The sequence below is a fragment of the Capra hircus genome, chromosome 16 (genome assembly GCF_001704415.2).
Source record: "Capra hircus breed San Clemente chromosome 16, ASM170441v1, whole genome shotgun sequence".
In the NCBI taxonomy this organism is placed as follows: Eukaryota; Metazoa; Chordata; class Mammalia; order Artiodactyla; family Bovidae; genus Capra; species Capra hircus.
Window position 1 is genome coordinate 42,531,189 of NC_030823.1, and position 27,155 is coordinate 42,558,343.

Here is a 27,155-nt window from a genome sequence, read left to right on the forward strand (position 1 = left end):
CACAGAGCTGGTGTTCCAATGAGGGAGGCAGGCAGAGAACAGACAGGTAGAAGCTGCTGTTACAGATATGGATGAAAGCTCCAGGGACCATCTGTGTGGAAGGAAGACACACAGGGGTGGGTGGCTGGGGTGGTCCGGGGAGGAGTGTGGTTGGGAAGGTCTCACTGGCTGGCAGGCATGTGGATGAAGACCTAAAGGAAGGGACCGAGGTAGCCACGTAGATGACCCCAAGAGTGTGTTCCAAATGGAGGAAGCAGCACGTGCCAAGACTCCAGTTGCACGTGTCTGATAAGTTCAAGAATCAGCAGGATGGCTGGGGTGGCAGCAACTGAGTGGACAGAGAGCTGAGGTGATGAGGCCAGAGGGGGTGAAGGAAGGAACTTTGTTTAGAGTCTAGTGTTCAAAAATTCCCAGAAGCACATGCAAGGGAAAAGATCGTTTCGATTGGAAAGTGACATGACAATGGTGGCTAGAACAGACAGCAGCACTGACAGCAAGTCATGGGGGTTTGGGTCACAGGAATGAATGGATAGAGCATCTTGGGGCTTACACAGGTTGTACTATTTTTTTTTTTTTCAAAAATATTTATTTTTGGCTGTGCTCGGGCTCAGTAGTTGTGGTGCACCGGTTTAGTTGCCCCTTGGCGTGTGGGATCTTCTTGGACCAGGGATTGAACCCGTGTCCCCTGCATTGGCAGGTGAATTTGCAACCACTAGACCACCAGAGAAGTCTCAGGTGGTACTCCAGAGGGAGGATGTCAGGGAAGTGATCTGAATCCGACTCAACTTGAACGGGCTCTTTAGATCCTCCAGTGGGCAGAGATGTTCTGAGGTCTCCTGTAGCCCCAGGGCTGACCCTTTGGATGAGAGAGAAAGCACAGTATTCCTAAAACAACCATGCTGAGGTCAAAGGAGGAGAGTGCTTACGTCTTTACATCTGGGACTGTGGCTCCTCCACGTTGCTTTCCGGCATGTGTGTTAGCAGCTACCGGTCTCATTGCTCTGTTAGGAGGTGAGAACGTGGGTTGTGGCATGTCCTCTGGCTTGTCAAGGTTGAGAAAGAGGAAGCTTCCTTGTTGAATCTGCCTTTGCCTGCAGCTCCTAAACCACTTTCTACTCCAGATTCCCCTCCACTCTGCCCCAGATTTTAAGTGAAACCATCTCAGCATATAATTCCCATGATCACTGTGGAATCCAAAACAAATTGCTATCTCTAACCTTCCTAGGACCCTATCTCATTGAGATAAAGACATTCTGGGCTTCCCTGGTTGCTCAGACAGTACAGAATCTGCTTGCAATGCGCGAGTCCTGGGTTCGATCCCTGGGTTGGGAAGATCCCCTGGAGAAGGGAATGGCAACCCTCTCCAGTATTCTTGGCTGGAGAATAGTCATGGACAGAGGAGCCTGGCTGACTAAGTCCATGGGGTCGCAAAGAGTCAGACATGATTGAGCAATTAAACACACACACACACACATACTCCAGAGCTGAGAAATGGCTGCTTCAGACTCAGACTCCAGGCTTTATCCTGAGGCCGACCCGTGGCTGAAGTCAAGAAGAAGGGGAGTGGGTCAACGACACTGAAGTCTACTGCTGCCCATGCAGCCTTGGGAGCTTAGCCCTGCCTTTCCCTGGAGCATCATCACCTTTCCTCTCTGCCCTCAACAGTTCTCCCAGTCGCCTCCACAAACTTTGGGGATGTCACTCCATAAACGAGTGTCTGAGCCCTCCTGAGCTTTTGTTCTTGTTTTCATTGTTGTGGGGAGTTGGCCCAGAGGACACTCTGGCCTGTGGGACATAGTTACCTCTGGAGGTGGCTTCCAAGGCATTCTGAGTCATTCTCACGCCACACAAGTGGAACCATCCTGGAATAAATAATTAAAAAAAACACAACAACACATAAAAAAACCCCAAAAACCTACCCAGTTTCCTGGCAGTTCTGAAACTCATAAGGGGCAAGATGTTGCAATATCAGGGGGGCAGGTTGAAGAGTGAACCGTTGTACTGTGGGAAACTTGGACGTGATCTCATCGAGCCCAGGCTGCTGCGCGGGCTCTGTCTGCTTCTACAGGGAAGTGTCAGCGAACCGAGGAGGAGAGCCAAGCCCCAGAAAATGCCAGAGCGAGTTGCTAATGTGGGTGAGCTGTGAGAAGGCGGCCCTGACATCCCCGGTCAGATGCGAGTGAGGACGCGGTCTGCTGACCACTCTGGTTTCTTTGCTGAAAGCCCAGCTGTGCTGGGAACTGACCTCATTCATGAAGTAAACACTGAATCAGATACCAGCAGGCCTAGCCCTGGGTAAGTGGGAACAACATAGATGTTTCCATAATTACGAAGCTGCCAGCTGGATCTGGGAAGAGCAGCTCTCAATATGTCAATCGGAGTGAGTTCATCACCTGCTCCTGCCAAAGGAATCAGAAGCCAGTTTGCCTCGTTGCGGTTGAAATTATTTATGTGAAAATGCTTTCCTTACGTTGTCGTTTTTATATCCCAAATAATGTACTGGAAAGCAGCGTAGTCTAGCAACTGGAAGACGAGATTGGGAATCTGTGGATTGGCGCCCAGTCCTGGCCGGGTCTGCAGCCCTTCCCTCCCCTGTGCCAGTGGCCGCTGTGCTTGGGATCTTGTTACTGGAAGGTGGGGGTCATAGACATGAGGGACCTGTCTCATGATCAGGCTTGGCTGCGCTCCTGGGTCCTGGTGATCACGTGTCACACGTCGAGGTCACACTCACTGTCGGCTTTTGCCGTCCACTCGGGATTCTGCTAAGCCTGTGCACCCACCTGAGAAGTTATTCATGCCCTGACTTCCCATTTCCACCTGGCTCCTTCTCCCTTTTACCCACAGCTCATTCAGGGGGTGAAAGAATCCATTTGCTCCTCCATATACAGCTGAGACCACTCTTTGCAAGATATTCATAACTGGGGGGAGAAATTACTTTTAATCCTTGCCACATTTTGGCTCAGAGGGTGAAGAATCTGCCTGCAATGCAGCAGACCTGGGTTCGATCCCTGGGTCGGGAAGATCCCCTAGAGACAGGAATGGCAACCCACTTCAGCATTCCTGCCTGGAGATTCCATGGACGGAGGAGCCTGGCAGGCTACATACAGTCCATGGGGTCGCAAAGAGTCAGACACGTCTGAGCGACTAACACTAACTTCTAACGGGTATTCCATTTTTGTCCTCATTTACTTCTCTTTTCTGAGAGAAGTAAATGAGAGAGCTGGGCTGCCTGAGTCCCAAGCCCAGCTCCTCTGCCCTTTAGGACGGGTGACCTCGGGCAAGTCACTTAAACTCTGCTCTGTGCCTTCAGCTCATCATTTGTGTGTGTGTGGTGTGGGGGGCGGGGCGGGTGGGGGAAGTGAAAACAGCACTGACTCTGCAGAGGTGCTGTTGGGATTAAAGGGTTAAGTCGTGTGACGCACTCAGGACTGCACTTGGCACACACACAGGACAGCTAAGTAGCAGCCTTTGTTATCATTCTTACGGTTATTATTAGTATGAATGAGTAAGATCACACAGCAAGGAATGGCCATCTTTACGTAAGCTGGTGGTAAATTTACAAGGTGAAAAATCAACAACTAGTTCGCAGACATGGCTATAAGAAGCCAGGTGGCCAGAGTTAGGATTGACTCATTATGTCACTTAAACCAGTTACTTAATTTCTCTTTTAGTTTCTTTATCTGTTACATGGGGGTGTTTACTGTTCCTTCCTTAGAATAATCTTGTCTGATTTTTTAAAAAAATCTTATTTAACTATCTATTTGGACTTCCTGGTGGTTCAGCAGTAAAGAATCCGCCTGCCAAGCAAGAGACGTGGGAGACTGGAGTTCGATCTCTGGATCAGGAAGATACCCTGGAGAAGGAAATGGCAACCTGCTCCAGTATTCTTGCCTGGGAAATTCCATGGAGAGCGGAGCCTGGCAGGCTACAGTCCACGGGGTCGCAAAAGAGTCACACACGACTTTGTGTATTATGTATTAAATTAGTTTTTGGCCATGCCACATGCCATGTGGGACCTTAATTTCCCAACCAGGGATTGAACCCACATTCCCTGCACCCCTGCATTGGAAGTGTAGTCTTAACCACTGGACCACCAGGGAAATCCCAGAATGATGACTTCTGACTATAGTTTGAAAGTTTCTCATGAAATCTTTATGGACAAAATAGTGACCAACAGCCTTCAAGAGCTCGAAGGGACAGTAGATAATCACGTGTCACATCTCCCTCTAAGGTGACACCACTTGCTCGGGCCACACAGCTAATCATTGTTCAGGCTGGAATCTGTACCTGGCCCCTGTCCCTGTTGCAGGCTCTGCTCCCTTCTCCCTCCTCCCCGTGGCTCCTGGGTGTGGTCAGGTGGAATCCAAACAGCACCCGGGACAGTGTCCTCCCAAGGCGTTCTCCAGTGGCCTGCCCAACAGTCCTATCCTTGGCCCTAAACTCTTCAACATCTATCAACAACTCGGATGAAGCCAAAGATAACTGCTTATCAACCGTGCAAATAACGCAGGGCTGTGTGGGAAGGCCAATATGTCGGAATCACAGAATTGGGATCCAAATTATCTCAACAGGAAGGAATGATTGATGGAATCCAGCAAGATAAAATGTAACTGGAATACATGTAAGCTCCCGCATCTAGCTCCAAAACTTGATTGCAAAAGTATAGGATGTGGTTGGAAAACATGTCCAGCTTCACCCGTAATCAAAGAAATGAAATGGAAGCAAGCGTGAGATAATCACTCTTCCCTATCAGATTGGCAACAATTAAAAGACTGAAAATTCCCGTTTGGTGGCGAGGGAGTGAGGAAATAGGCTCTGCTATAAACTGACTCTGGGCATACAAACAGAAACCACCCATTCTGGAGGGTGATCTGGAAACATAGAGCAGAAACTATAAAATGTACCACTTATCCCAGTGGTTTCTCTTATCAGAATGAATCCAAAGGCTGTTATGTTAAGATTTATGTACAAGGAGAGTCATAAAATTACTGTTAAGAGAAGAACACTTTTTGGGGAAGGGGGTGGTATTCAGTTTGGGGACAGAAGTTGCAACACCATGCAGGGCCCTGTGGAGCTCCTGGGCACAAGGCCTTTTTGTGTCCCCCATTTCTTTTTTCTTTTTAAAAAATAACTTTGCTTATGTATTTATTTTTGGCTGGCCTAGGTCTTCGCTGCTGCACATGGGCTCTCTCCAGTCGTGGAGCATGAGTTTCTTATTGCAGCGGCTTCTCTTGTTATGGAGCATGGGTTGTAGATCACAGGCTCAGCGCACGGACTTAGTTGCTCTGTGGCATGTGGAACCTGTGTCCCCTGCATTGGCAGGTGGATTCTTAACCACTGGACCACCAGGGAAGTCCCCCCATTTTTTTGATTATAGGAAAGAGTCTTCATTCAGCCTCCATGGCCTTCTCTAAATTCCAATGGGCAGATTCAAGCCCTTGTTAATTAGGGAAGGGAGGGGATGTGAGACCAGGGAGGAATAAACAGTCAAGAGCAGCCTTGGAGCAAGGGCCCATTTCCCCATCAATGTATACAAACAGTAATATTTTTGAGCTATTTTGCAGACACTGAAACCCTCTCCAGGTGGGAGAAGTTAATGATTAACGATGGCATGCTGCTCACAAGCATGCAGACCCCAGAGCAGATGGACCTGAAGGTTGAATGATGTGGAATCCTACCTACCTCACCACCAACCCATCGGAAGAATGTCCATGAGTTAATCACCCCCTTTGAACAACTACTAGAAAACTTCTGTCTTCCCCAAGTTGGGACACATGGTTTTGAAGGCCTGCTGTGTCCCTTTTTGCCTGGCGAAGCAATACAGCTATTTTTTTCTATTTTACCCAAAACTCTGTCTCTGAGATTCGATTTAGCACTGGTGTACAGAGAAACTGAGCTTTTGGTATCAGTCTTGGAGGCCTAAGAAGGGTACCAAACAGCTATTATCAAATATTTGACTCTATAAAGAGGAGGCGTTAGGGTCTGTGTAGCTCAAGGCCAGACCAGGACTTACAAGAGGTAATATATATATGATACACATGCTTAGCCGCTAAGTCGTGTTCAACTCTTTGCGACTCCGTGGACTGTAGCCCACCAGGCTCCTCTGTCCATGAGATTTTCCAGGCAAGGATACTGGAGCGGGTTGCCATTCCCTTCTCCAGGGGATCTTCCCAACCCAGGGATCGAACCCAGGTCTCCCACAGGCAGGCAGATTCTTTACCATCTGAGCCACCAGAGAAGCAGCAAAGCAGATTTCAAAGTTCATTTGGCCCCCAGTTAGGATGGGCTGTCCTGTAGATTCCCAGTCACTGGCAGATGGGCCCTTGTCCAGACTGTCAAAGTGGACAGTTATTGCTCCTTAGCCCCTGAGATGAAATGCTCATCTTATTTCCCTCCAACGCAAAGAAGCAACAAACTTTGCTGCATAGAGTCATCAGGGGGTAGACTCACCACTCTCCACTCACCAAGGTGGGAGGGAGATGACACCGGGTTTCACTTCCTGATACAAATTCTAGGAATGAGCTGAGAACCCTCTGTCCCCACCATTACTGAGAGTCTGTGGGAGATGACCACCCCCTTTACCCCAAGTCTTTTAGGACTACATGCTGTGTATCCATTTCACCAAAGGTAAAACCTAAGGGAGGCTTTTTAGCTGGGCCTGAAAAAAATAAAGATGAGTGCTCCCTCTCACCAAATCATTTCCACTGTATTTTGGCTTCCAGGGCTAAGTGTTCATCTGCTCTATCTACACATTTTCTCTTTTGTGTTAGTTTTATCTAAAACGTTCAGTTTCAATCACAAATCACATCTGTCTTAGCTATGTTGTATCCAACACCCCCGAATGTGGGGACTGGTTTCTTTTGGATGCTTCTCCTTACTATGCTTCTGTGTTTATCATTTCAGTTTGTTAAGCCTGTGTCTGGTCTCTTTTTCAGCTCTCTATCAACTGTGTCGGGGGGCATTATACTCATGGTTGGGGTTTCCCTGGTGGCTCAGTGGTAAAGAATTGGCCTGCCAATGCAGGAGTTTGACTGCTGATCTGGGAAGACCCCACATGCAGCGGAGCAACTAACGCCAAGCACCACAACTACTGAGCCCATGTGCTGCAACTGCAGAAGCCCGTATACCTAGAGCTATGCTCTTCAACAAGAGAAGTCACCCCTGTGGGAAGCTCATGCACTGCAACTAGAGAGTAGCCCCCGCCTGCCTCAGCTAGAGAATAGCCCCCTCTCGCCACAACAAGAGAGTAGCCCACGAAGCAATGAAGACCCAGCACAGCCAAAAACAAAATACATAAATACAATTGTTTTTAAAAATACTCATGGTTGACCCTTCATTGAGCCCTTGAATGAGACAGTCATCATGTAATCTATCAGATAATCCTCATTAGCCCACAACCTTGGAGCTGGGGACAGCCTCCCTCCACTCATTGTGCTTAGAGGAATCTTTTCATAAGACAACACTTATCACATCACCAATCACAGGCCTAGGTGGCTTCCAGGGCCCTGCTGCCTCCAGACTCCAGTGTATCTCTTACCAAGATCCCTCACTCCAAGCTCAAGCCACATAGACCTATCGTTTCTTCCAAGCTGTCATACTCTTTCCAGCCATGGAATTTCTGTGCATATTCTTCCCTATCCATGGGGTTCCCCTTGTCCCATCTCTCCTCCCCTATGCATCCTTTGGGCCTTGATTGATGTTATTTCCAGCCCTCAGTACCTCAGAATATGACTGCTTTTGGAGACAGAGCCTCTAATAAGTTAACTATGTTAAAATGAGAAAATTAGAGTGGGCCCTAATCCGATCTGGCTGCTGTCTTCATGAGAAGAGATTCGGACTTCTGGAGAGAAGCCAGTTGGTTGCAAGTGCAGAGAAGAAAGGCCTTGTGGGACTTCCCTGGTGGTCTAGTGGTTAAGACTCCACATTTCCACCACAAGGGGTGTGGGTTCAATCCCTCTTCTGGGAACTAAGATCCCACATGCTGTGCAGTATGGACAACTTTAAAAAATGTTTTTAAAGCCACGTGAAGATGCAGGGAGAAGGTGTTAGTCTGTAAGCCAAGGAGAGAGGCGTCATGAGGAACCAAACTTGTCTGCACCTTGATCTTGGACTTCCAGCCTCTAGAACTGTGAGAAAATAAACGTCTGTTGTTGAAGCCACCTGGCCTGCAGTATTGGGTTGCAGCAGCCCAAGCTGACTAATACTATTAAGAAGTCACTTCTTCAGAGACATCCTGCCCCCACCCCCCACCCCCGCTTTCAGCACTATATTGCTTCTCCTCATGCACATCACAGTTTGTAATTCAGTTCAGTTTAGTTCAGTCACTCAGTCATGTCCAACTCTTTGTGACCCCATGAATCACAGCACGCCAGGCCTCCCTGTCCATCACCAACTCCTGGAGATCACCCAAACTCATGTCCATCGAGTCGATGATGTCATCCAGCCATCTCATCCTCTGTCGTCCCCTTCTCCTCCTGCCCCCAATCCCTCCCAGCATCAGGGTCTTTTCCAATGAGTCAACTCTTCGCACGAGGTAGCCAAAGTACTGGAGTTTCAGCTTTAGCATCATTCCTTCCAAAGAACACCCAGGGCTGATCTCCTTTAGACTGGACTGGTTGGATCTCCTTGCAGTCCAAGGGACTCTCAAGAGTCTTCTGCAACACCACAGTTCAAAAGCATCAATTCTTCAGTGCTCAGCTTTCTTCACAGTCCAACTCTCACATCCATACATGACTCCTGGAAAAACCATAGCCTTGACTAGATGGACCTTTGCTGGCAAAGTAATGTCTCTGCTTTTGAATATGCTATCTAGGTTGGTCATAACTTTCCTTCCAAGGAGTAAGCGTCTTTTAATTTCATGGCTGCAATCACCATCTGTAGTGATTTTGGAGCCCAAAAAAATAAAGTCTGACACTGTTTCCACTGTTTCCCCATCTATTTCCCATGAAGTGATGGGACCAGGTCCCATGATTAGTTTTCTGAATGTTGAGCTTTAAGCCAACTTTTTCACTCTCCTCTTTCACTTTCATCAAGAGGTTTTTGAGTTCCTCTTCACTTTCTGCCATAAGGGTGGTGTCATCTGCATATCTGAGGTTATTGATATTTCTCCCAGAAATCTTGATTCCAGCTTGTGCTTCTTCCAGCCCAGCGTTTCTCATGATGTACTCTGCATAGAAGTTAAATAAGCAGGGTGACAATATACAGCCTTGACATACTCCTTTTCCTATTTGGAACCAGTCTGTTGTTCCATGTCCAGTTCTAACTGTTGCTTCCTGACCTGCATATAGGTTTCTCAAGAGGCAGGTAAGGTGGTCTGGTATTCCCATCTCTTTCAGAATTTTCCACAGTTTATTGTGATCCACACAGTCAAAGACTTTGGCATAGTCAATAAAGCAGAAATAGATGTTTTTTCTGGAACTCTCTTGCTTTTTTGATGATCCAGCGGATGTTGGCAATTTGATCTCTGGTTCTTCTGCCTTTTCTAAAACCAGCTTGAACATCTGGAAGTTCATGGTTCACGTATTGCTGAAGCCTGACTTGAAGAAATTTGAGCATTACTTTACTAGCGTGTGAGATGAGTACAATTGTGCGGTATTTTGAGCATTCTTTGGCATTGCCTTTCTTTGGGATTGGAATGAAAACTGACCTTTTCAGTCCTGTGGCCACTGCTGAGTTTTCCAAATTTGCTGGCATATTGAGTGTAGCACTTTCACAGTATCATCTTTCAGGATTTGAAACAGCTCAACTGGAATTCCATCACCTCCACTAGCTTTGTTCATAGTCACTTATTTGGAAGACTACTTGGATGTCATCTGTATCCCATCCTCAGGATCCAGACACCCGGACAGGAGGAAATGTGTGTTTAGGTTCTCCATAGAGTCTCCAGCAACTAGCAAGCACAGTGCTTGCTGGACACATGGGGTGAGGTGTTCCCTGTTGCTTAATGAAAGTCTGAAGTATTATTTCACTGACATTAAGAATGAGGACATGGAGGTTCAGTTAAGCTTCCTAAAGCAGCTAAGCAGCAAAGGGGGACTGGAACTCTTGCAAGCCCCTAAAGCTCTGACTGGTAACCACTACTGAACCCTCTGGCTTGAAATGCATATTCATTGCTTCCTGAGCACCCATCACTTGCTGACTTCTATCTAGGCACTTGGAATGCAGCCATGATGGAATGGACATAATCGCTGCCTTCACATTAAGAGGGATGTCAAATAAAATGAAGAAGTTATATGGTATTTTAGTAGGCAATAAATGCTATGAAGCCCAGTGGAAGTGTGGGATTATGTAACTGAAAATCAGAGGTTAGAGAAAGCCTTTCTTTTCTCCATCTCTCTTTCTCTCTTTCCCATGCCTTGAGGCATGCGGGATCTTAGTTCCCAAACTAGGGATCAAGCCCACTCCTCCTGCACTGAAAGCACAAAGTCTTAACCACTGGACTGCCAGGGAAGTCTGAGAATGCCTATCTGAATAAGGACTGTCTGAGTCATGCCTTGATGGAGGTGAGAGAGGGAGACTTGGGGCTATTTGAGGACAAGCTCCAAGCAGAGGTAAAAGCAAGTTCAGTGTCCTGGAGGCAGACAGAAGCCAGGCAAAATGATCTATATGGCTGGAGAAAAGGAAGTAAGTGAGTTGAAATTAGGAGAGGGGCTCAGAAAGCTTCCAGGAGCCCCGTGACGGAGGACATTTGTGCGTGTGTGTTCAGTTGCTCAGTTGCGTCCGACTCTGCAGACCCCATGGACTGCAGCCCACTATGTTCTTCTGTCTATGGGATTATCCAGGCAAAAATACTCGAGTGGGTTGTCTTTTCCTCCTCTAGGAGATCTCCCTGATTCAGGGACCAAACTGTGTCTCCTGGGTTGACAGGAGGATTCTTTACCACTGAACCACCAGGGAAGCCCCGGAGGACATTTGTAGCCATGGTCAAACTTTGGCTTCTACTTAAGTGAGAGAGAAGTCTTTGGAAGGTTTCGCACAAAAGAAGCCATGTGGTATGACTTTGAACAGAATTACTCAGGCTGTTTTCATGTGAGACATAGACTGAGAAAGAGATGGGTAACGGTAGAGTCTGGGAGAACAGTTTGCGGGCCATTACGATAACCCATTTACAATAATCTATGAGACATGCGGGGCTAGGTCTAAGATGATGTAAGTGGAGGTAGGATTCTAGGTATATTTTTAAGAAAAAACCAATAGGATCTGTTGACAGATTGGATGTAGGATGAAGAATACAAGGTTTGGAGTCTGAGAGCTCGAAGGTCAGGTGTTCCATTCCCTGAGAGAAGGAAGAGCATGGGGGAGCACCTTTCGGTGAAGAGGCTCAGGAGTTCTGTTCCAACAGGATGAGTTTGAGTAGCTGACTGGAACTCAAATTTTGATTCCAAATAGATAGTTGTATATTTAAGTACTGGGGTTCAGGGGAGAGGCTCTTATCAGCATATAGATGGTCTCCAAGGTCCCGAAACTACATGAGATCACCAAGATATAGTAAGTGGAAAGAAAGAAATTCAGGGAACCAGCACTCTGGACACTGCAACATTAAAGTTCAGTGGAATGAGGAAGAACTAACAATTGAGACTGAGAAGTATTGTAACCGAAAGTGGGGTTTGGCTGCTAACTGCTCAAAAGCCATTAAAGAGGCCAGGTTGGTTGAAAGGGGCATTTCCTTTATTTTGGATGCCAGCAACCAAAAGGAGGGTGGACGCCTGTCCAAAGGCCAACTCCCTGTCACTGATAGTCAGTGGGCAAGAGCTTTTAGAGGCTGAGGGAGGGGGCTACATACAGAAACAGAACTATCAGCTGACAGTCACCTTGAAACTGGTCATCAGTGGTCTGACCAGCGTCATCTTGACAGTTTTAAGTACAGTTAATATTCAGTTCCAGGGTCAGTTTGTTTCCATTTCTTGCATCCAGTTCTCGGAATTCCAGCGGCTTATATCATGGGTACAGTCTGGTCATGATGTAGTTAACTTCTTCCACCTGGGGTTTCAGTGTCTGTAAGACAGCTGACAAGATATGGCTCAGAATATTATCTATAGCCCTTGAGAAGGAACTAAGAAGGAACCATGCTTAATGGTACATTATTATTATTTACTCTTCTTTGACTGTTTTTCTTTGTTTCTGTGTTTTCTCACTTCTCTGATTAAACTTATTCTTTGGCTAAAGTTTTTTTTTTTTCCCCCACAGACAAAAGGCAGGCAGAGGATGAGGGGTACAAGGACCATAGGGTCCTATTCAGTTCCAGTAGGAAGAAGTAATCCGAGACTGGGCAGGCCTGCAAGTCAAGTGAGGAAAGTGTTTCTTGGAGGTGAGGTGATAACCTGTTTCAAATGTTGCCGACAGGGCAGGTGAGAAAACAACAGGAAGAAACTGTGCAGTTAAAGGATTCAACAAAGAGAGGGGAGAGGGGGCCACTGGGACTACAAACACTCTTCTAAGGAGCTTTGGTATTTGGAGAAAGGTAGAAAGCGGCCCTGTGAGTCCGAGGGAGAAAGGAATCAAAGAGTTTCTTAGGAAAAAATATTTTCATGCTTATGGGAAATTGAAGCTCAAAAGGTTAGGTTACCCCGCCCCCCAGGACTAAGTCCTCTGGTCCAGATTCTTCTTCCCATCCCTATGCTGCTTAAGTGATAAATTTAAGCCTTATTGGGGTCTCTCTGCTCGGCCCACAATAGGATCTAGGGCAGCTTGAATTTTTACTTTACTTGGACCAGAGGTACAACCGAAATTTACTACCTTAAGTCAAGAAACCCTTCAAATTAAAATTTGGACTCTGACTCTAATTTTGGGGGGTTCCTGGAAGTCGCCGGGCGAACTTCCAGACGGCGTCCGAGTTGCCAGGGGAACCCATGCACACAGAGACCTACAGCGCCGCCGCAAGCTTTCGGAAAGCTTACCAACATCAACTGACCGGCTCTCCTCCAATCTCAACGCCCCGTCTCCACAGCAACGTCTGTGTCTGAGCCCAGGGCTTGTGTACTGTGGGAGGCGCGCTCGGATGACGTCATGCACCCCCGGCGCTTGCGTAGTATCAACTCCAGCGCAGAAGCGGGCTCAGCCTGCCCGCAGGTACGAAAACGAGTAAGACCTCGGACACTGCGCACGTGTCATTTCAGGTTGGCGCCTGTGTAGTTCTTAAACACCAAGTTGTGAGCGAGCACTCTTAAAGTCTGCATGCCTGCGCTGCTATGCCTTTAATTTTAGCCAGAGAAACCATCAGAGATTTGCTTCAGTTCCATCTGGCTTTCTAAGGGCCTAAGGGGTGGGGGAGCCTGGTGGGCTGCCATCTATGGGGTCGCACAGAGTAGGACACGACTGAAGCGACTTAGCAGCAGCAGCAGCAGCAGCAAGGGTGTTGGAGAAGACTCTTGAGAGTCCCTTGGACTGCAAGGAGATCCAACCAGTCCAGTCTGAAGGAGATCAGCCCTGGGTGTTCTTTGGAAGGAATGATGCTAAAGCTGAAACTTCAGTACTTTGGCCACCTCATGCGAAGAGTTGACTCATTGGAAAAGACTCTGATGCTGGGAGGGATTGGGGGCAGGAGGAGAAGGGGATAACAGAGGATGAGATGGCTGGATGGCATCACCGACTCGATGGACAAGAGTTTGGGTGATCTCAGGGAGTTGGTGATGGACAGGGAGGCCTGGCATGCTGCGGTTCCTGGGGTCGCAGAGAGTCGGACACGACTGAGCGACTGAACTGAACTGAAGGGCAGATACCTGAGAATCAGACAGTTTGTCTCTCCTGTCTCTTACCGCTCCTGGTGCTGCTGATGCTGCTGCTGCTGCTGCTGCTGCTGCTAAGTCGCTTCAGTCGTGTCCGACTCTGTGCAACCCCATAGACAGCAGCCCACCAGCCTCCCCTGTCCCTGGGATTCTCCAGGCAAGAACACTGGTGTGAGTGTGTGTGTGTGTGTTAGTCACTCAGTTGTGTCCGACTCTTTGTGACCCCATGGACTGTAGCCCACCAGACTCCCCCGTCCCTGGATTCTCCAGGCAAGAACACTGGAGTTGGTTGCCATTTCCTTCTCCAATGCATGAAAGTGAAAAGTGAAACTGAAGTTGCTCAGTCGTGTCCCTGGTGCCGTTGCATCCTAATGACACCTACTAGTCTTGAAAATTCTAGTTGAATTCCCAGATTGTGTTTCCAGCAGGTTTCCTCTAGCAGACCATCTCCTTCCTAAGCCAGTGCTTTGTAAGGTCAGCAAGCAGACTTTTTAACAGTTTAACAAGTTTAACACTTGTTGTTCAGTCACTCAGTTATGTCTGACTCTTTTTGACCCCTTGGACTGCAGCAGGCCAGGCTTCCCTGTCCTTCACCATCTCCCAGAGTTTGCCCAAACTCATGTCCATTAAGTCAGCGATGCCACCCAACCATCTCATCCTCTGTCACCCCCTTCTCCTCCTGCCCTCAGTCTTTCCCAGCATCAGGGTCTTTTCCAATGAGTCAGCTCTTCGCATCAGGTGGCCAAAGTATTGGAGCTTCAGCTTCAGCATCAGTCTTTCCAGTGAATATTCAGGGTGGATTTCCTTTAGGATTGACTTATTTGATCTCCTTGCTGTTCAAGGGACTCTCAAGAGTCTTCTGCAGCATCACAATTTGAAAGCATCAATTCTTTGGTGCTCAGCCTCCTTTGGAAATAGGTAAATTAAGGGTAACCCAACTGTGACTGAGAGCCTGAAAAGTTCTCTTGAATTAAGTATTTGAACTTTTAAGAATTTGTGACTTCTGTTGACAGCTTGTGGTTCCTTCTACCTTCTTTCAGATTTTTAGCCAGGATCTAAGCAGTCCACCTGGCTAGGTAAATGACCCCCAGGTAAATGAAATGTCACTGTTTAGGAACTTTGGAAGCACCCAGGGGTGCTGAGCCCCAGGGGATACAATGATGATGACAGCCCTTGCCATCAGTGATAGCTCATTTCATTGACTCATTCCAGAAACATGAATTTGAGCACCAGTTGTGTGCTAGATATGGTGCAGCCAGGAGTCAGACTTGATTGAAACTTGGCCCTGCTCCTGACTTGCTGAATGATCCAAGGGTGAGTTATGAGCCTCCTCTGCATCTCAATTTTATGATTTGTAAAAATGAGCATAATCCTACCTCCTGAAGACAATAGTCCTACGAGGCAGACCTTGTGCTATGGTTTGGCTGAGGGGGCTGTTCTTTGCACTTCTTTATGTTTCTCCCCTTCTCAGTGCCTGTCTTTACAGGCCTTACACATAGGACAACACCACTAGTGGGAAAACAGCCCCCTGACCAGCACACAGCCTCAGAGGCCATCCACAGATTCTGCTCAAGTTGTTTCAGAGACAGCTTTCATCCAGGTGCAGTTTTTTGTGGGTCTGTATGCTGAGGCCATGACTGAGCAACTAACACACATAGTCATGCTGAGGCCAAGTTAGATTTAAGCAGAACTCTTCCACTTCATCTGCAAACAAGTTCCTCTTAAACCACCCAAATCCAAAAGAAGAAAAACAAATCCTTTTCTTGAAGTGTGTGGAGGCTTGACACTAGGTGTTGGAGGGCGGCCTGTGAGGTTAGGTCAGATCCTGGGTCACCGTCGGGGAGGGATGAGGCACCATAAGGATTGGGGAGCGAGTGTCTGGCTCCCTTGTCACCACAAGCCCTGTGGTTTCCAACCCTGTCTGCATCCCCGTCCCGCTAAACAACAGAGGGAGAGAAAACAGACATGCACACAGGCGGACACACGCACACACACACACACACACACACACAGCCTTCAGAGGAAGTGAAGCACCAGATGTTCTGGGTTTCCTGTTCGATGCTTCCACAGCTGGTCGAGTCTGTGGTTGTGGTTTGTCTGTCTCGGGCTCATGTGAGAGACAAAAGCTGGGCTGACGGGAAACCTCCCCTCTCGGCCCACCCCCTTCCTCAGCTCTAACTGATCAGTCACACGGAAACCTGGCAGGTCAGACATTTCCTGAAACACCCAGAGCCTGGATTCTCCCAGGAGGAGGCTGAGTCCCCCTAGCCCTGCAGAGCAACCCTGGCGCTGATGGTCGGCTAGATCCTGGGGACAATAGAAATCTCTCCAAATACACTAATGATATAGATCTGCATTGCTGCAGAATAGAATAGAATGACAGTGGGTTGCCACATGCACTAAGCCAGTGTCTGGCATAGAATAACCATTCAGAAACAGCACATGGAGGAATGAATGAGGGACAGGGAACTTCATCTTGGGGTTCAGTTCAGTTCAGTTGCTCATGTCCGACTCTTTGCCACCCCCATGGACTGCAGCACACAGGCTTCCCTGTCCATCACCAACTTCCGGAGCTTGCTCAAACCCATGTCCATCGAGTCGGTGATGCCATCCAACCATCTCCTCCTCTGTCGTCCCCTTCTCCTCCTGCCTTCAATCTTTCCCGGCATCAGGGTCTTTTCCAATGAGTCAGTTCTTCACATCAGGTGGCCAAAGTATTGGGGATTGAATACTTTGGGGTTGAATTTAAAAGTCCTGGCTCACCATCGTGTGTCATAAGTGGCTCTAGATTCAAATTGACAACAGATTGAAGCAGCACTGTGCTACTGACTTACCACAAGTCATTTAACTTCTCTAGGCCCATTTTCCTCATCTGTAAAATGGAGACAGTAATATCTATTGCCAATAATATGCCAAGAGCCTGCCTGCCAATATAGGAGATGTAAGAGAGCCAGGTTTGATCCCTGGGTTGAGAAGATCCCCTGGAGGAGGGCATGACAACCCACTCCAGAATTTTTGCCTGGAGAATTCCATGGACAAAAAATTCCATGGAGGAGCCTGGCAGGCTACAGTCCATGGGGTCATGAAGAGCCGGACACAACTGAGCCACTGACACTTTCACTAAAGATAATCACCACATCATAAGATAATGGCGATGCTTAAATGAGTTAATGTATGTAAATCACTTAGAATGGCTGCTGGCAGTTACTAAGGGATAGATAAATATTAACTGTCATCAGTGTTCGATTGCATTTGATTCTGACAGCAACCTAACTACAGGTAGGCTCTGTGAGTAGTGCCATTTCACAGATGAGAAAACTGAAGCTCAGAGAGATGAAGTCACTTTTGCAAGTTCACCGAGGTAGTGAATAGTAAGACTGAGACTCCTCTCCAGTTCTGTCTGACTCTTTCTTGTGTGTGCATGTGTGTGTGAGGTTTTAACCGCCTCCTGCAGGTGCATTTTTTTCATCTCCTCCTGGGAGCCCTCCTCCCACCCCCACCACACAAGGCCCAGCCTCCTCCTGCAGACCTCCCTGCCTGCAGCCTCCAGCTGCATCCCTGCTTTCAGAGAAAGGTCTTGCTTCCCTGCAGAAATGTACCTTGAAGAGTGATGTCTTGCAGATGGTTGTGCCTAGCTGGGAATAATCAAATAAATGGCTCATTGGGGGAGAATTTCACAAATAGCAGCTGGCCAGGAAGACATTTTGTTGTGGTGGTTTTGGCTGGGGAGGTGGTCCTTTTCTGTACCCCTCAATCCCATTGCTCCGATGGTGGCTTCATCTGACAGAAGAGGCAGTGGAATATGGTGTGAAGTCTTATGTTCAGATTTAGTGAGCACCATTATTGCTGGAGGAGCTCTGAAAATGCAGATTCTCAAGCCCCACCTTAGAGTCTGTGAGAAATGTATTTTCTCAAAATACATTTTGAGAAATACTGGTGTTGTGGCAAGAGGCGCAGACCTAGGTTCAAGTTCCTTAAATAGCTGTGCAACCTTAGGAGGATATTGACTCCTTCTGAGCTTTAATATTCTCATCTTTAAAATAGGAATTAAGCCAATCCCACCCATCTCATGAGGGACCTGTGCAGTGGGAGAACATGAGTGGTGACCGTTTCTGTGTTCGTGCTCAACCATGTGCCGTGGAGAAATTCAAAGGAAGGCACAGACCCAGGCCCAAACCTCAGAGAAGTTCCTTAAATCTTTGGTGAGACAGGGAACTGTGGGCCCCTGAGCGTAATCACTTCTTTGGTGAAGGCTGTTGGCCAGAAGGGGAGGAAGTATGCTTTTCCACCTCTCCTACACTAGTCTCTCCCAGTGAATAACATGGCAAATTGCACCAGAGCCTGAATCAGTCAGGGCATTCCAGCTAATGGGGCAGTAACGAACCAACACTGGGTCTCAGTGGCTAAACACAATAAGGGTTTCTTTTTCTCTCTCTTTTTAATATTCTTTTAATTTATTTATTTGGCTGGGCTAGGTCTTGGTTGCAGCATGTGGGATATTCAGTCCTTGTGGCATACAGAGTCTTTAGTTGCAGCATGTGAACTCTTAGTTGCAACATATATGGGATCTAGTTCCCTGACCAGGGACTGCACCTGGGACCCTGGCATTGGGAGCTCGGAGTTTTAGCCATTGGACACCAGGGAAGTCCCAAGGATTTATTTCTTGATCATGCTGTATATCCCAGCAGATCGCAGTCAGTTCTGCTCCACAAACTCATGCAGGGACCCAGGCAGAAGATGTTGGGCAGAAGTGTGCCACCTGGAACACTCTTCCATCATCAGAGTGGACTAGAGATGGGGGCCTGGGCGATTTACTCCCTCAGCCTGGCCATGGCATGCATCCCTTCTGCTCAATTTCATCAGCTGAAACTAGTCAGACGCATAGCTGGGAAAGGCAGGGGAGCAAATGGCATGTTTGGGGAGCACTGTTTACCCAATTGTAGGCTAATGTAAGTGTTATGAGCACATTTCGGGTAGGCTAGGCTAAGTTATGGGCTTCCCAGGTGGCCCAGTGGTAAAGAATTCACCTGCCAAGCAGGAGACGTGGGTTAAAACCCTGGGTCGGTAAGATCCCCTGGAGAAGGAAATGGCAACCCACTCCAGTATTCTTACCTGGAGAATCCCATGGACAGAGGAGCCTGGCAGGCTACGGTCAATGGGGTCACAAAGAGTTGGACACAACTTAGTGACTAAACAGCGGCAGCCACGGCAGCAGCATTGTTTTTGCTGCAGGGTACTTCCTGCGTCGAGTAGGGAGATCTGAAAACTCTTGGCCCAGATTTCCAGCAAGGGCACAAAGACCAATGTTTCTCAGAGAGAAAAGGAAGGACGATTTCTCTGTCGAGTTGCTTCTGCACCCTATATGCTGAGAAGCTCAGCTTTCCTGTCTGGTAAAGCCGAGTTTTATCTGCTTGAGAATGTAGTAGTTGTTTTTTTTTTTTTTTTTCTTCTCCCCTCTCTCTTCTTCCTTTTTCTCATTCTTGCCTGCCCTCAAAACATGGGAAGAGAAGTAGTCTGCCTTGAGCAGCCAGCAGTCTGGCCTGGCTCCCTGGGCTGGAGGGGAGCCATCTCCCAGCAGGCTGAGAAATACCCCAGAGCTCCCAGGCTCCTGTGGGCGCTGGGTGGGAGGCTGACACAGCCTAGAGGCAGTGTGCCTGGCTGCCAGCCCCACCCTCCTCAGAGTGCTCTGCGCAGAGCGGAGCTGAAAGCAACCCAAATATCTTCAGAAATGGAGAACGCTGGACTGGAACCCAGCAATTTGGGGCAGCAGTTTTTCTGGAGCACGTAGCTGGGGAATTCGCCTTGAGAAATCTCATTCCTCGAGTGTTGGTGGATAAATGGCACTTATTTGTTTAACCTCAAATCAAGCCACAGTCCCCATTTTCTGGGCTGCTTTGAAAGGGTTGTTTTAAAAGAGCTGAACAAGCTGAAAATCACGGGTCTGGTTGTTGGAATGGCTTTGCAGAAAGTGGTGGGCTCAGAAAGTTCCTGAATTTTCTGTAGAATGTGACTGGCGGGGGCGGGGGGGGGCGGGGCGTGGGTAGGGAGGGGGGGAACACAGCCTGGACCCTTGTCCTGCATATTGACTGGACTGTTTCTATGAGGGGTCCAGCCTTGTCAGGGTCAGTGTTCTCTTGGCCTGGGTTCCCATGACCAGAGTTTCAGGTGGGAGGAAATCCTGGAAGATTCCTTTCTGAAATCTGTTCAGGCAGCTTTGTATAAAGTGGAGTTCTTCTCTTCTTTCTGTCTGACCAGTCCCTACTTCCTTCCCCTCTTTCATAACAGAAGGTGTTTCCTACCACCCCCCCCAAGAAAGATTTTTTAATTAAATTTATTTATTTTTAATTGAAGGATAATTGCTTTACAATATTGTGTTATTTTCTGCCATACCTTAACATGAATCAGTCATATGTATACTATCTGTTCCCTCCCTCTTGAACCTCCCTCTGCATCCCACCCCTCTAGGTTGTTACAGAGCCCCAGTTGAGTTTCCTGAGTCATACAACAAATTCCCATTAGCTATCTATTTTCCCATTGGCCATCTATTGGAAGGATTGATGCTGAAGCTCCAATACCTTGGCCACCTGATGCAAAGAACTGACTCATTGGAAAAGACCCTGATGCTGGGAAAGATTGAAGGCAGAAGGAAAAGGGGATGACAGAGAATGAGATGGTTGGATGGCATCACTGACTCAACGGACATGAGTTTGAGCAAGCTCCGGGAGTTGGTGATGGACAGGGAAGCCTGGCGTGTTGCAGTCCATGGGGTGGCAGAGTCTGACATGACTGAGCAATTGAATTGAACTGACTGATCTATTTTATATATAATAGTGTATATGTTGGAGCTTCCCTGGTGGCTCAGTTGGTAAAGAATCTCCCTGCAATGCAGGAGATCCCTGGATTGGGAAGATCCCCTGGAGAAGGAAATGGCAGCCCACTCCAGTATTCTTGCCTGGGAAATCCCATGGACAGAGAGGAGCCTGGTGGACTACAGTCCATGGGGTTGCAAAGAGTTTAACACGACTGAGCAACTAAACCGCAGTGTGTGTTTCCATGTTACTCTCTCCATACACCCCACCCTCTTCTTCCGCTGTCCCCCATGTCAATAAGTCTGTTCTTTATGTCTGTGTCTCCACTCTGTGCTAAGTTGCTTCAGATGTTGGTTGCAATTGGCCATGGTGGGAGCACAGGTGGACCTCAGAGATATTGCAGGACTTCCCCCCACCCCCTGACTACCACAATAAAGCAAATAGCACAATAAAGCAGGTCACAGGCTTTTTGGCTGTGTTCTTAGGGCTGTCAGAGAAGATCATTTCTTTCCCTTGGCATTGTTAAAGAGGTAGGATGTCAGTAGTCATCTTGCCAGACACAGGGAGAGAATTTCTTAGAGATCAAGGGAGCAAAGGACACTCATGATGTCACTTGAATGCCTGAATCCAGCCATAGCTGAAGCTGATATTTTCCTGAATGTTCCAGTTACACAGATCAATATTCCTCTTTCTTTGTCTAGGTAGCATGAGTGGAGCTCCTGCCAACTGTCAATAAAAATGCCATGAATAATACATATGGGTCACCCATAGCCAATTAAACAGATTTGGTGTTTGTCCTGATTGTGGTGGTGGTTTCATAGGTGTATTTATCTGCCACAACTCACTGAATTATACACTTTGAGTGCATGCATCTTATTGTAAGTAAATTATATCTCAGTTAAGATGCTGCTGCTGCTAAGTCGCTTCAGTCGTGTCCGACTCTGTGCGACCCCATAGACGGCAGCCCACCAGGCTCCGCCATCCCTGCGATTCTCCAGGCAAGAACACTGGAGTGGGTTGCCATTTCCTTCTCCAATGCATGAAAGTGAAAAGTGAAAGTGAAGTCACTCAGTCATGTCTGACTCCTAGTGACCCCATGGACTGCAGCCTACCAGGCTCCTCTGTCCTTGGGATTTTCCAGGCAAGAGTACTGGAGTAGGTTGTCGTTGCCTTCTCTGAGTTAAGATGCTACAAATTTAAAAAAAGAGGGGTATGTGTGTGGTGGGTGGGAGTGGCTTTCTCCTATCTAATTCTGCCAGGTAAAGACTCAGATAGGAAAAGACGATGAAACCAGAAGGATGGTTCTGTAACTCACACCAACTGGTTCCTGCTTCCACCTGTTACCGTGATTTTTACCCACCCATCCATTTACCAGGGGCTTCCTTGGTGGCTCAGTGGCAAAGAATCCACCTGCAATACAGGAGACCCCCTGCAATGCAGGAGACATGGGTTTAATCCCTGGGTTGGGAAGATCCCCTGGAGAAGGAAATGGCAACCCACTCCAGTATTCTTGCCTGGAAAATCCCATGGACAGAGGAGCCTGATGAGCTACAGTTGCAAGAATCAGACATGATTGAGTGACTAAACCATGAACCACCACCACCATTTACCACCTGGGACCTCTTAGAGAAGAAGAAGGAAGGATGGAAGGAAACAGCCCTCTTGAAGCAGGGAGAAGCAGAACTGAAGTTGGGTCTTCTCTCTCCCGCCAGCCCTGGAAACCTGCCAAGTCACCGTGACCCTTCGTCCAGTGATAAGAGCCTTACAGAGCAGCAATGTGGCCGCAGCAAACGGGCAGCCCAGCAGAACTTCACCTGCTGGTCCTTTGAGAGGGAGTTGGAACAAACGCCTGTGGGCTCATTCTCCTCTTCTGCCTCGGGTATGGGAGAGGGTGAGCTCCAGGTTGCAAATGAGGAAAAGCCTGGATCAGGCCTCTTTCCTGAATCCCACCCCTGGGTCTGGCTCAGGGCCCTAAGGCTGCTGTTCCCTCCTGAGCACCTGGGACAGCATCCTGTTTCCCACACTGCCTGCTTAGTCTCGAGGGGAGTTAAGAAATAGTGTCAGGACTTCCCTGGTGGTCCTGTGGTTAAGAATCCGCCTTGCAATGCAGGGGACTCCAGTTGAATCCCTAATCTGGGAAATAGGATCCCACATGCGGGAGAGCAACTAAACCCGCGTGCTGAAACTACTGAAGTCCGTGAGCCACAGCCAGAGAGTCCACTCGCTACAACGGAAGATCCCACAAGACGCAACAAAGATCCTGTGTGCCCCATCTAAGACCTGAAGCAACCAAATGAACAAATAGATATTTTTTAAAAAGAAATAATATCAATGACAGCAGCTACTTCTACTTCTTTCCTAGGCGACCATCTGAGTGCCCACCCCATGACTGACTCCATAAGCAGGAGATGACTTCATCCCCAAATCCTGAAGGTAAGTTCTCTTAGCAATCACCATCATACAGCTGAGGAAGCTGATGCTCAGAGAGGTTAAGTCACTTGAAGGGGTCACACAGCTAAGGAGAGGCATGGCTGGGCTTCAAACTCAGGTCTGTCTGGTCCCAAACCTGGCTTCCAAGCTGTACAGAGTGCAAAGCAGCCTAAATGACATTTGTCTTTTGCACCTGGTGACACTGAATTCATAATCAGCAGGCCCACACAAGGTGAGCCATCCTGGGCAGATGGATATCAAATGCCTGCCGCCAGTGTGAGTGTTCCCTGGGCAGTGGCCAGGGTGGAGATTTCCCAGTCCCTGGCATGGATCCCCACCTGCAGCCCATGGGAAGGTCCTCGGGAGATTGCTGAGGGCAGAAGCAGGCCTCCCAGCTGCAGATCAGCCTGGAATGGGCTCAGGACTCTGCAGGAGTAGCTGGGCGCTCGTCTTCCCCTAGCTGTGGGCGTCTCTCCAAGAGTGACAGGAGAGCTATTTCAGAACAGGCAGGAGGCCTCAGTCCAGTCTGCCCCAGCGTGTGCCCCTCAGATGACTGCCTGGCCTCAGAGAGTGCAAGGGCTGAGCCAACAAGACCTCCACAGCCATCTGGGGCTCCCTGCAGGATGGACACAGGTGTGGCTCCTGTGCCCCGTTCACACCGGTCATGCTCAGTCCAGTCCCCTGATGCTCCTACTGGAATCACCTCCTTCCCCACTGCCACCCTGTCCACAGAAGGACTGCTCAAGGAAGGACTTGCCTGGGCTGAACTTTTGGTTGGGTTCCAGGGAGCTGGCTTGGTCTGATTGGGTGGTGAGGATGGGGCAGGGGGAAGAGGTAAGGGGAAGAGGCTGCAGGTGTGGAGGGAGACAGAGGAGTGGGGGTGCACGGTGGCCAAGTGGTTGGGGGGGGCGGTGTGGACAGACAGGATAGGGAAAGATGGAGCACAAAGGGGCTCTGAGGCCAGAAAAGGGAGGCGGGCAGCATGCATCCCCGGACTGGAGGGAAGAAAAGCATCAGAATATTCAGAGCAGAGAAGCAGAGCCAAGTGGGTCGTCTGTGTGTGTTAGTCACTCAGTTGTGTCCAACTCTACGTGACCCCATGGACTGTATCCCACCAGGCTCCTCTGTCCATGGGATTCTCCAGGCAAGAATACTAGAGTGGATTGCCATGCCCTCCTCCATGGAATCTTCCCGGCCCAGGAATTGAACCCAGGTCTCCTGCATTGCAGGCAGACTCTTTACCCTCTGAGACACAAGGGAAGCCTGAGGGGAGTTATAAAATAGTTATAGTATGGTTATTGATCAAAGCCATTGGGCAGGAGGGGCTGAGGGGTCCCCAGTTTGAGGGCAGAGATGCCCCAGTTTGGGGATAAGTGCTGTCTGGGTATGTCTGGCTGGCAGGAAATGAGGTAGGGCCAAGGTGCTGGGTTTTGGCTCTAGTGTCTGTGAGCACAGAGAGCAGCTGCAGGGCGCTGAGCCCCAGAGCCCCAGCGCTGGCCTAGCAGCTAGACGTCTGAGGTGTTTGGTGGTGAGGATGTTTAACCGTCTGCTTACAGTCCATATGACTTGCATAGCACTCAACCTACTCAGCCCTTAGCACATGTTATATCATTCAATCACCCAAGCCTCCTGTAGACAGGGAAAGAGGCCACGACCCTGGTCTCCTCCCAGGTAGCGAGTGGAGGGACCAGTGTTGGGACCTGGGTCTTTCCCCTGGGCGTGTCACCTGGTGTCCATGGACCTGGGTCTTTCCTCTGGACATGTCACCTGGTGTCCATGGACCTGGGTCTTTCCTCTGGGCATGTCACCCAGTGTCCATGGAGGGGGCAGGAGCTGAGGTAGGGTCTGCAGCTGCTGGGGACAGTGGATGCCAGCCAGCTGGTCCCATTGGCCAGGACCCTGCTTCTCTCGTGGGGCAGCATGGTAAGGTATTCTGAGTCAGCAGGAGGGTGGACAGGGAGTGTGAGTAAAAGTGGGAGTGAGTATGTGTGGGTAAGTGTGAGCATGCCGCTGTGAGGTGTGTGAGTGTGGAATGGCCCTCTGTTCTGGGGTGGGACCAGCCAGGAGACAGGAGCCCCTTGGAGTCTGGCAGGGTCAGGAAGTTGCTCACCCTCCGTGTATGCAGCAGCTCTCCTGGGCGGGGACAGGATGCTGTGGTCTCTGCAGAAAAACGGGAACCAGGGAGGGAGTAGAGGAGGCAATGGCTGAGAGGGTGGATGGGACATAAGCCTGGAGAGGACGGGGGAGTCCAGGGGATGGGATGCTTGAAAGGTGAAGAAACTTTGGAAGTGCTCCAAAACCCTGAAGAAAGAGGGGAGGGCTTTGTCTTACATCCCTAGAGATTCACTGGGGGACAAATTAAGTCCCCGCCCCCCTGGAACTGACTTGCCCCTCTGTCAGCCTGGCCTCTCACAGCTTTCTTACCTCCTGGGTTCCTGTCCATGCACCTTAATTGCCAGCCCACACCCTGGGGCCCCAGCTCTGGGAGTGTGCCACCCTCTGCTCTGTCAGCGGGAACCCTGCCCATCTTGGAAGACGTAGCTGGTGCTTCATGGCTGAGAAGCCTTCCCACTTGTGGCACAAGGGGTTTCTCCCTCGTGGTCCAGGCAGCTTATTCCTAAGACCTTAGCTCCCCAACTCTGCTGGGGAGTCTTTCAATTCTCCTCACCCTCTGTGACAACGTGTCAAAAGTGGCAGGGCTGGACTCACAGGGTTTTATTTACTGCTAACAATAAAAACCATGCATGTGGGACTTCCTTGGAGTTCCAGTGGTTGAGGCTCCATGCTTCCACTGCAGAGGGTGTGGGTTCAACCCCTGGTCAGGGAACTAAGATCCCTCATGCTATGTGGCATGGCCAAAAATAATAGTAATAATAATAGTAGTAAAAACCATGCATGTTGGGTGGATGGGGTAGGTAGGGGGATTGTGGTGGAGGCAGGAGACGTCACATTCCTGCCATGTCCCCAGAGGAGCCCCATTCCCATTTTTCTTTGTTAGGATTAAAGATTGGGGAATTGAGAGTGAGACTAACTTGGTTCGGGTTCACTCTGTTGCTTCACAGGTGGCCGCCTTTCACACCGTAATCCGATATCTGGAAATGTGAGAATTTGAAGACAATAATCGCCAAAAAAAATGAAAGACTTTTCCATACAAAGATGTTCGCAGCAGTGTTATTTATAATCGTGAATTGGAAACTACCTAGATTTGCTAACATAGGAGAATGGCCAGATGAATAATGGTATTAACATTACCTACTGCATAAATATTAGATAAACATTTTGAAAGATGGTTATGGTGATTCTGCGGTCACATGGAAAAGTTTTGTAGTAATCTAAGATGATCACGGATATGTTAAACAAACAGCCTTACATCAAAAATGTCTGCATGGGAGGAACAGTGAAAGAAAACACAATGAGATGTTAATGGTTGAAGTGCTTTGGTGATTCTGATTTCTCCTTTCCACTTTCCTGTAACAAGCATGAACACTTATATCAAGATTAATTATACTTAAAAATATCTTTTTCCTTATCTTGAGAGTCTTTTTTAAAAAAATAATAAAACGACACCAAGAAGAAAATAAGCATGTTAATTAACATTTTGTGTGTTTCCTTCCAGTCCTTTCTCCACGCATATTTCCACATCTATAAATAGACACGTAGTTGACTAGAAAAGAAAAAATCCCAAGGAATTTTGGAGGCGTTCTCTCTGGGCTTGGAGGTCCCACTTCGCTGGAAGTTTCCCTGTGGTTGTGGGAAAAGGTAGAGCATTGGCCCAGGCTCCTGGGGTGAGAGCTGCTCCCTGCATGGAGTCTCAGGTCAGAGTGAGCCCACCACCGTCAACCTGAGAGCTGCCCCGTACCCTGGGGAACCAGCTTACTGATGGGCTGCCCCAAGACCCACCTTCTCCATTCTGGCCTCTTAATCCTGGTCCCATCCCCTCCACTGCCTTTCTAAGCACCTCGAAGCAACCAATTTGCTAATTAATCCTGACCTTTCCAAAGTCTGAAGTCCCTAATCAGTGAGAGACTTTCCCTTTTCAAGTGGTGCTGGCAGTTGTTGCCCACAGGCAGGGGGGTTTCCACCTCCATTCCGTGGGTTGGCCAATCAATGGCGGGTTTGGCCCTGGAGGTTTGGTGGGGCCTGGGCTTGCTGGGCCTTGCCCTGCCTCACCCTGCTTAGGTGGGGACATTCG

At 48.7% G+C, this 27,155-nt stretch overlaps 1 long non-coding RNA gene across 1 annotated transcript; it reads left to right on the forward strand.

Moving 5' to 3' along the window:
- On the forward strand, positions 13,010–26,522 carry LOC106502957. Its single transcript, XR_001296639.2, has 3 exons — positions 13,010–13,115; positions 22,896–22,966; positions 26,026–26,522. It is a non-coding gene; the product is annotated as an uncharacterized LOC106502957 (long non-coding RNA).